At 31.2% G+C, this 9,983-nt stretch overlaps 1 long non-coding RNA gene and 1 pseudogene across 1 annotated transcript; both read right to left on the bottom strand.

The window, feature by feature from the left end:
• Nucleotides 257–2,481, bottom strand: LOC109360183. Its single transcript, XR_002109131.1, has 3 exons — nucleotides 2,255–2,481; nucleotides 1,993–2,129; nucleotides 257–591 (listed from the first exon to the last, which is right to left on the bottom strand). It is a non-coding gene; the product is annotated as an uncharacterized LOC109360183 (long non-coding RNA).
• LOC109359878 lies at nucleotides 3,351–6,257 on the bottom strand (annotated as a pseudogene).

Raw genomic sequence — 9,983 nt, 5'->3', positions numbered from 1 at the left:
TTTTTAATTTAAAGTGTAAAAACTTCACAATTAATTTGTATTATATTTCACTCTTTAATTTAACTTAATTTTGCCTAGGACCTACAACATGTCAAGACCCATCCTCCCCGGATGACCGTGAAACAATACTATTTCAATACATAAAACATTACCTACTTCTTTTTCATAAATTAAATCCTTTAACCCTACATATATTAGAGGTCTATATATGGTAACAGTACTATGTTTTATGTCATAATATCAACGGTAGAAGGTGGACACAGTAGTCAATGCCTGACATTATTATTTAATAATTATAATAATTATTCAATACATTCATTAACTCAAGATGCTGTTGGATCAGTATTTCTGCAGCTACTTCTACCCTATCAACGTGGAAGAGTTAAATGGGGATGTTTTGGTTGATCCAATGCAAAAATGGTACATGTTCATTGGATGTACTGAAGTTGAAACAGTGCTATTTTGAGTGAAGTATCCTGAAGAAGCTGCACTAGGTAAAAAACGCCCTGAGGTAATGCAGCCATTGGTGCAAAGTTGCCTAGCCAAGTTTGAGAATCTTTGAAAGGGAACAGGTTGTGTAACATTCTTCTCCTGGAATTTATAGAAGATATAAACATGAGAAACAAGTATGTTTTTACCTCTAATTATCATATATCATAAACATGAGGAGCTAATCTCTGCAAGGGATGGCAATGGGGCTCGATGGGTCCGGGTAGTGTATTACTCGGACCCGCCCCGTTGCGACATTTTTGGACTCAGACTCATCCTTGATCCGTGCAGATACTCATTTGGTCTGTTACCCACGGATCATTGGATACCCAGTGGATCTATGGGTACCCATAAATTTAAAAATATTAAATATAATTATAAGTAATTTATGTAATTGTGTGTTTATTTCCTACGATCTTACATGTTATTTAAGTAATGAACAAAGGAAAAAATTATAAAATATAATTTAAAGTTTTAAACACAATTTAAATTGATTTTATGATATATGATAATTAGAGGTAAACACAACTCATTTTACTCAAACAATCATAACCAAACAAAGTCACTACTTCAACAAGCTTATGATGTAAAATTGTTTTAAAAAGAACTATTTAATCAATATAACATTAGATTACTCATATGAATTTACAACTTAACATCACATCATACTCCTTAACAATATAACATTATAATATTACCATTATGACATGATATTATAATTATGCTACTATATATTTAGATTTATGAAGAAATAACGGGTCTGGGAACTGCGAGTCTGGGTACCTCATTATCCAGACTCAAACTCATCAACAACGAGTCTCAAAATCTCTGGTCTCAATTATCATTGGGGTCCAAAAACACACACCCATATGTGACCCATTGCAGGAACTATCTATGGTACTCGTAGGTCCGAATCCCATTACCATCCCTAATCTCTATAGGTTATGTAACTGTTTATTCCAACGAGTGTTGCAATAGAAAATTTGACATTTTAATATATTTGAGGTTCTAGTAGGACTTTACATTGTTATACCAACATTTTATATGACTTTTAAGTTAGTTATTATAAAATTTCAATTACTTACCATTACATAATAATATTATATAAGTGTATTTTTTACTTGCAACCAACAACCATGCATCATACTCCTGATATATTATCTTTAAGAAAGTAAGCCATCTACTTATATATGAATCCTTGTTGGTAATTTTAAAAAAAATAATTACACTAATAAATCATCCAACTTATTAATTCGAGGGACACTATATATATATATATATATATATATATATATAGAATAGTGTTATTTGTACAATATTATACTTTCTTTTAAAATCAACCTATTTCTATATCTTCTTTTTCATTTCTATATCTAGGATGTCTTTTTTTAAGGGAAAAAAACTATGGGATGGATTAGTTATATATGAAAGGTAAAGAGAAATATATATTTTCACAATGAAAACTTTTAACACTGCAACAAGAACAAAAAGAAAGACTGATACCTTTGTTTCCCTTTTGTAGGGTATCTTAGGAGCTGTATATCCAAGGTATAACCCTCCCCCAGCAGTATCATTATTCTTCAGTTGCTTAGAATTAGATAGAGAAATTCCTAGGCTCAAATCAAGATTAATGTAAGTGCCTGTATGAATATATTGTTAATGAGAAAGTGTTCTCTCTTTCAGCCAAACTTGATAACAAAACTTAGAAAAGAAACAAAAATAGAAAATGAAATTGAATGAGCAGCCCAAACATATAATTTCATACCCCCTTGGCTGGAATTTGCAATTATCTCTCCATTATAAGCACAGGGCTTGTTTGGTGGCTTGTGACAAAATCTGCATGTAAAAAATGTTCACTACAAATCTCTCGAAACATTTTTCTCCTCTCAAATTTAACCAAACATAAGCCTATAATCATGTTTGGTAACAGGTAACTTTCATGAGTGCCTCCAGTTTATAAGCTCTAATTAGAGAAGCACCTTCTAGTGACCTATGTTTTATAATCTTCATATTTATAAACTCTTGTACAATATTTTACCATTTTCAAGCCAATTTATATGGTAGTTTTACCAAACATTTAGCTTGTTAGCTTTCTGCCCCTAGCTTTTTAACATTCAAATGACTTTTAAACCAACTTTTCGGCCAATTTAGCCAAATACAACCAGGGGTGATAATGGGTCATGATTACACTACCTGGCTCTCACCCGTTCATTTATGTCTGGACTTCAACCGACCTCAAACCTGTATAAGTACCTGCTGGGTCTATTATATGTAAGTCCTTGGGTACTGAACAAATTGACAAATACCAAGAAATTCAAAAAATATTTAAAAAACACAATAGTGAAGAACTTATTTAATTATGTACTTGTTTCATATAATAATATGTTATTAGAAAATAATAATAAAAGTTATAAAGTAGAATTAAAAAATAAGTACATAACTTTAAATTACATTTAAACCAAAATTTTCTATTCAAACAAACATAAAAAAACGAATTCACTACTAAAAAATATTACATTTACGTATTAACAATATAATACCACAACTATGATTAACATGATATCACAAATATAATATATATATATATATATGGAGAAACTTAGAGATTGAGAGCCTGAGTACCCATAGGTCTCAATACTACATAATTTGGACCTATTCTATTTAATAATGACTTTTCAAATCTTCAGCCATAACTATACCCATGGCGAATAGTTGCCATCCTTAAATACACTCATAATGAATGTGTTTGAGAAGGCATAGTAGAAGTTATAACTTTTTTTTTTGTTAAGATAACTTATAAGTCAATAAACAAATTTCCCAGTCAGTTTTATTCTTCAAAACCAACACATATAGGATGAAATTTAGGTAAGACTTGTTGCTTGAATTAGCATTTCTGACCTCTTGTCCAGGTCCCTTTGTGATTCACCCTGACCATATTTGTGAAGAGCTACTAAACCTCTCTAAGCTGAAGTTGCCCTTGAGATTCCATTGATTTGTGGACGAAGTAGGAGAATGAACTCTTCCTTACTCAATCCTTTCATCTACATATCCCAATAGAATTATGGGTGAATTAAATACACGCAGAAAAGGATATTTGAATAGAAATAATGCACTCAAGTTTAATTTCTCCCCTCTATCACTTGCTTCATATCCTCCTCATAATCACTCAAATCAAAGTTTAAATCAACATCTTTTCCCCGACATTTAATTGCGGCCTTATCATATACTCTGAGTAGGCAAGAAGAATATATGGTGTTAAATAAGTATGGCAAACACAGCAAAAAAAGTCAATAAATATAGTTGCATTCAAAAGAATAGTGCCCACCTTGCTGCAGCTTGAGCAGTGTCAAATCCACCTGTTGTAATTATCAATAGCCCAATCAATCAATCAAATAGGACCAAAACGTGAAAAACGAAAACAACTACTTAAGTAGTATCCGACAAATGATTTAGCCTTTGTTTGGTATGAGAGAATTAGATTGGAGAGAAATGAGAGAAAGAGATTGATGAGAAAGTGAAGATTTTCGCTCTTTGGTTGTGAACGGAGAAAGAGAGGAGAGTAAAAAGAGTCTGGGACACACCATAATTTTTTTCTCCCCTAACTTGGTGAGAAAGTGAAGAGAGATGCTGATTTTATTTGAAATGTCAAATATATCCTCAAAATTTTCTACTTTTAAAAGTGTAATATCTATGCACTGATAGTGTAAAGATTTATATATAGTCATTCATCATTCAATTGTATTAATTTTATTTCATAATAAATGATGATTGAAAATAAATGATGAATAATATAGTAACAGTATAGAAGACTCTTACATTAGCAATACATACATTATTTCTCTTGCTTTAAATATTAGTAATATTCATAAAAAAAAATTAAATATAAAAATATTGATTAAAAACAATTGAAATTATAATAAAATATATAATATAAAATTATAACATTTATTTTCAATTAATAATAAAACAACATTTTTCTTTATCTTTTTTAGGGACATTTTTATCATTTGAACCATATCATTATCTCTCTTCTTATTTTTTATCCAACCAAACAGAAGAGTAAGAGAAGAAAATATCTATTTCTATTCATTTTTTCTCCTTATTCTCTTATACTAAACATTGCAAAAATCTACTCTAATTCTTCTCTCTCTTTCTCACCTATTTCATTATCACCTCTTTCTCTCTTTTTATTTTCTCTTGTCAACCAAATAAAGCATCAATGAAATAAAATAGCAGGTACATACAGGTCGGAGCGAAGTACCACTTCATCTATTACTCATTATTAACAATTAAATACATTAAATATATTAATTTTATATTTATGATCAATTATAATTAAAAAACGTATGAAATTATACATATTTTGAACTTGAATTGAGTAAAATTTAACCTTTAATCTAAATATTTATCGGATTACTTTTTTGAACTCGAACTTGACCGTAGACTTAAAGGTAACCTAACTCCAAATGTTATTGTGTCAACTTTTAAACATAAACATATATCCGATTAAGTTAATGTATACTTCTTTTAGTAAAGTTTTTCTAATATTACTTGTTATTATGAATATGTAATTTGAGATATAAAATAATGCACGTATAAATGTTTTATTAATCATTTACATATATGTATATATGATAAAAAATTAGATAACATATGATAACATGGGTCAAAGTGGTGTCATTACTCTATACACAAGTGAATAGATGCATACAAAAATCGCGAGTAATCATGAGACAAGTTAGTCTTATCCCTTACTCGGATCTAAATATTAATCAGATCTAATTTTTTAACTCAAATCGTTCAGCAAGTTGGGATGTTCCTGCTACTTGGATAGCAAAACCATATGTAGAAAATCAGGTTAGAGTAATAATTAACTATAATATGTGAGTAGCAGCTATGGGTAGCACTATTCTTAATCAAAACACCAACCAAAAACTAGATATCAGCTTACCCAAATAAATCTGCTTTCCACAATCCCTACAGTCACAATTACAGAAAAGTAATAATTCAACGAAATGAGACCCCAAGACAACAACAACATAGATATAGTGATGCATTTTTGAACATATTACACATGAAGATTGATGTCCAAAAATAGAAATTTAACATCTTATGCAACATAACTTACCATATATGTGACTCCCATCTACCCGTTCTGCGGTAGAATGTAACACCTCGGAACTGCGAGGTTTGAGACCTTGGTCCTCGTCTTCTTTTCTTGATTTGAGGTTGCTTCTGATGAAAGATTCTCGGTTCATCTTGTTCATCATGCTTAGAAATGGACAAGTTCAACCATTGAGTTTTCCTCTTGTTCATATCAGAAACTCTTCCTCCTCTATCTACAGTAGCAGGGAAAAGAGTCATAGTAGTAACTTCCTCTTGCTCTAGTGCTATGTTTTCATGTTCCTTGTTCCTTTCATTGACATCTGTTCTTTGCTTTATTACATCAAAAAATAAGGGTGAAGAGTTTTTTGAGGAATCTTCCTCTGTAGGGTTAATCACAACTGAGGATTTAGATGCCCCAGAATGTGATATTTTGGATGGAAAACTTTGAAGTTGCAACATTTTAGCACAGGTTGAGTCACTGTCAATATGGAAGATGTCAACATTTAGATCAAACATACCCATATCTTGTAAAACTCTCTTTTGTGAACTTATACTCTTCAAATAATACCCTTTTAATAGAAATTAATGTACTTGTAGTGCATAGAAATTGAACACTTTTTAGAAAACTAGGAGTTAAAATCATAATACTAATGCTCATTCCAAAGGTTTTGAATAGCAGAAGAAGATAGAGTAAGTTGGTGAAGGTAGAGGAAGAGTACACAAAGTGGAAAGAAAGACTATAATTCAAATAAATTGTGAAGTAGCACATACATTTCTTATGTAGATACGGGTTAGATAACATGTTATATATATAGATGCTCATACATGTTTACACACTTATTCTTATTCTGATATTATTGGTATCAATCAATTAGTCATTCAACATATATGGTAAAGTAGTTGTCTTAATTTTTATGCCTTTTTGTTATTCCATTTTGTCACATTCGTTAATAATTTGATATTTGGGTGCATTATTTTATGAATATAATATTTATGTATTATAAGTGTAAAGATATTACATATTCACTATATTATCTATCATTTATATAAATTTTTTGAAAAATCAATGATCATTAAATATCAATGGTAGATGATATAATAACAGTTTACAAAACTCATACAATAATAGTGCATATATATATTTTTTCTCTTATTTTATTGCACAATGTGTCACAAGATCACATTTATAGTAGTATAAGAGTATTATTTAATTAGGAATTTTTGGTTAGACATAAAAATATTCTAACCAAACACATTTTTGTAGTATAAAAGATATGTTATCGTCACTTCTCTTTGATGTTTGATTATACAATAAATATCATTTAGTTATTAAATGTATCTATTTATAATTTTAAAATTACTTGTTATGCTTCTCATTTATTTTAAATTTTGGATTATGCATTATATTAAAGTTGATGTTTGTAATTTTGTAAGAGAGTTCCTTAAAAATGCATGGTTACCTTTTGGGTTGAACTCATCTTTCATTACTCTTGTTCAGAAGATTCTTAATCCTCGTAGATTGCAGGATTTTAGACATATTTCTCTCATTGGATCTTTGTATAAGATTCTGTCCAAAATTCTTGCTTCGAGATTGAAGATGGTGTTAGAGTCTCTTATCTCGGCTTCCCATGCTGCTTTCATCCAGAATAGAAGTATTCTAGATGTCGTTATGGTGGTGAATGAGGTTATTCATTCTGCTAGACGTAGCTCAGAAGGTTGTGTGCTTTTTAAGATGGATTTCGAGAAAGTCTATGACTCCGTCAATTGGGATTTCTTAGATTATATATTGAGGAGATTCGGTTTTCCTATTACTTGGCAGAAGTGGATGAAGGCTTGTTTGTCTTCTACTATGATGTTGGTTCTGATTAATGGTTCTCCGACTAAGCAGTTTCTCGTGTCGAAGGGGATTAGGCAAGGGGATCCTTTGGCTCCATTCTCGTTCTTGTTGGTCACAGAGGGCTTCTTGGGGTTAATTCAGAGTGCTAGGAGTAAATGTCTTTTCCAAGGGGTTAGTCTTGGAAATCGGGAGATTGAAGTTATGGATCTCTAGTGTGTTGATGACATCATTGTGGTGTGTAAATCGTTGCCTGCTAATATGTGGCATCTCAAAAGTATTTTGTGTTGTTTCGAGTTATCTTCTGGTCTAAAAGTGAATTCCCAAAATAATTTTTTGTTTACAGTTAATGTGGAAGATGGATTTTTGGAGGATGTTGTAGAATTTCTCTGTTGTAAGGTAGGATATCTTCCTTTTACCTACTTGGGTATTCCAATTGGTGCAAGTCCAAAAGGGTGTCAACGTGGTTACCGGTGATTGAGGATGTTAAAACTCATCTTGGATCTTGGAAGAGTAAGTTTATTTCTTTTGGGGGAAGGTTGGTTATGTTTAATGCAGTGTTAGCAAACATTCCAATTTATCTTTCTTTTTTTTTTTGTTTAAAGGTCCAAAATATATTATTGTGTTATTGGCTAGGATTCAAAGGAACTTTTTGTCGAGTAATATTAGAAGGGGTAGGGGGCTCCTTAGGTGTCTTTGTGGGAGGTGTGTAAGCCTAATAATGTTGGTGGGTTAGGTGTTAAAGATTTGACGTTGTTTCATAATGCTTTATTGGGAAAATGGAAGTGGAGGTTCCTTTCGGAACCCAATGCTTTGTGGGTTTTGGTGGTTAAGTCTAAGTATGGGAGTTCTTGTGTTAATTCTAGGTCTAGGATAGGATTAGCTTGGTGGAAAGATATTGTTAGTTTGGTGGGTCTGAGGGGGTGGGTGGTTTGTGGTTTTTGTCCAACATTTTTAGAACTCTTGGTGATGATTCTCAAACTTCTTTTTGGTTGGATGTTTGGTGTGGTTTGCGTAGCCTTTGTGATCTTTTTCCTGGGCTTTTTATGGTTGTAGCGGATGCAAATTGTTGTGTTAGTGATTGTGGGGAGTGGCGGGATGGTCAGTGGGTGTGGTCGCTGAAATGAAGAAGGAAGTTATTTGTTTGAGAGGAGGAGTTAGAAGCACATTTAGGCATTGTCATGCAACAATTTTATTGTAGGCAGGGGTTGGTGGATAGGTGGTCCTAGAACTTGTCCTTTGCCTATTTGTACACAGTGAAAACAACATATTTAGCTCAGTTGCAGATTCCTATTTCTGCTCTGGACAATCTACTTAATAAGGTCCAGAATCCTTGTTTGCCTTTGAAAGTTTCATGTTTTGCTTGGAAGTTGTTGAGGGGAAAGGTTGCAACTAAATGGGAACTTCTGAAAAGATATATCCTTTCTAGTCAAATTAGGACTAGCTGTCTTTTTTGTTCATATGGTGAGGAGTCTATTGATTGCCTCTTTCTATCTTGTGAGTTCACTATTGCAGTTTGGAAAGGGTTCTATTCTTGGTTGGACCTTAATTGCATTTTACCGTCAAAGTGTAATGATCTCTTTAAACTTCACCTTACTTTTTGGAAAAATAAGAAAAAGTTTCAAGTTTGGTGTATGTTGTGGTGTGCAACAGTGTGGTCTTTGTGATTGATGAGAAATGATTAGGTCTTCAATGGGAAGAAATGTAACTTTTTAACTATTATGGAATTGATTTAGCTTAGGTCTTGGTTTTCTGCTTTTGTAGAGAATAAGAATTGTACCTATGCTAGTTGGTGTGTGGATCCTTATTCTTGGTTTGTTTGTTGTTAGCTTGTTGTTTTTGTTGTTTATGGGTTAGCACCCCTTGTGCTATCTTACTGAAGTTTATTATCTTTTGTTGAGCAAAAAACAGTTTCGAATCCCTTAAAAAAAGTTAAGATTCCCAAAGAAATATAAATATAGTTGTGAATACTTAATTTTATTAGGTTCTCAAAATAGAGTGAGTGGGAGAAAAATATATTCATAAAATATCAAATCTTAATAGATAATAAATATTATCAATGTTTTAAAAACAAATAAGTAATACACATTATGATTTGTTTAAAATATCCTATCAATTTTTCAAAAAATATAAGAAATCTATTGATTTTGAAAAGAGAGTTAACAATTATTATTATTATTCTTTTAACGGTAACATATTTCATATCTCAAAAGCTTCATAGTTTTAACTATAAATAGATCGTCAACCTCTACTTGAAACTCAACAAAAATTACACAAAATTGGGGGAAATGGATTCTTTGTTTCCCCGACAATAGTTAAATTATCAACATGTATAACTCCCACAATGTAATATGTGTCATTCAAGTTCTTTGTACAGTTAATGATCTTATCCCTGAGTCGTTGACTGTCATGTGTCAATTCAGGTTTATTATTTTATTATTTTTATTCATTTATTTATTTAGTTATATAATTAAATAATAATCAATATATTAATGATCATTTTCCTAAATAGTAATATTAACTATTTTTAAATTAATAAATAAAAAATATTTTC

The sequence above is a fragment of the Lupinus angustifolius genome, chromosome LG11 (assembly GCF_001865875.1).
Source record: "Lupinus angustifolius cultivar Tanjil chromosome LG11, LupAngTanjil_v1.0, whole genome shotgun sequence".
NCBI lineage: Eukaryota > Viridiplantae > Streptophyta > Magnoliopsida > Fabales > Fabaceae > Lupinus > Lupinus angustifolius.
This window is presented reverse-complemented; position numbering and strand designations above follow the sequence as displayed.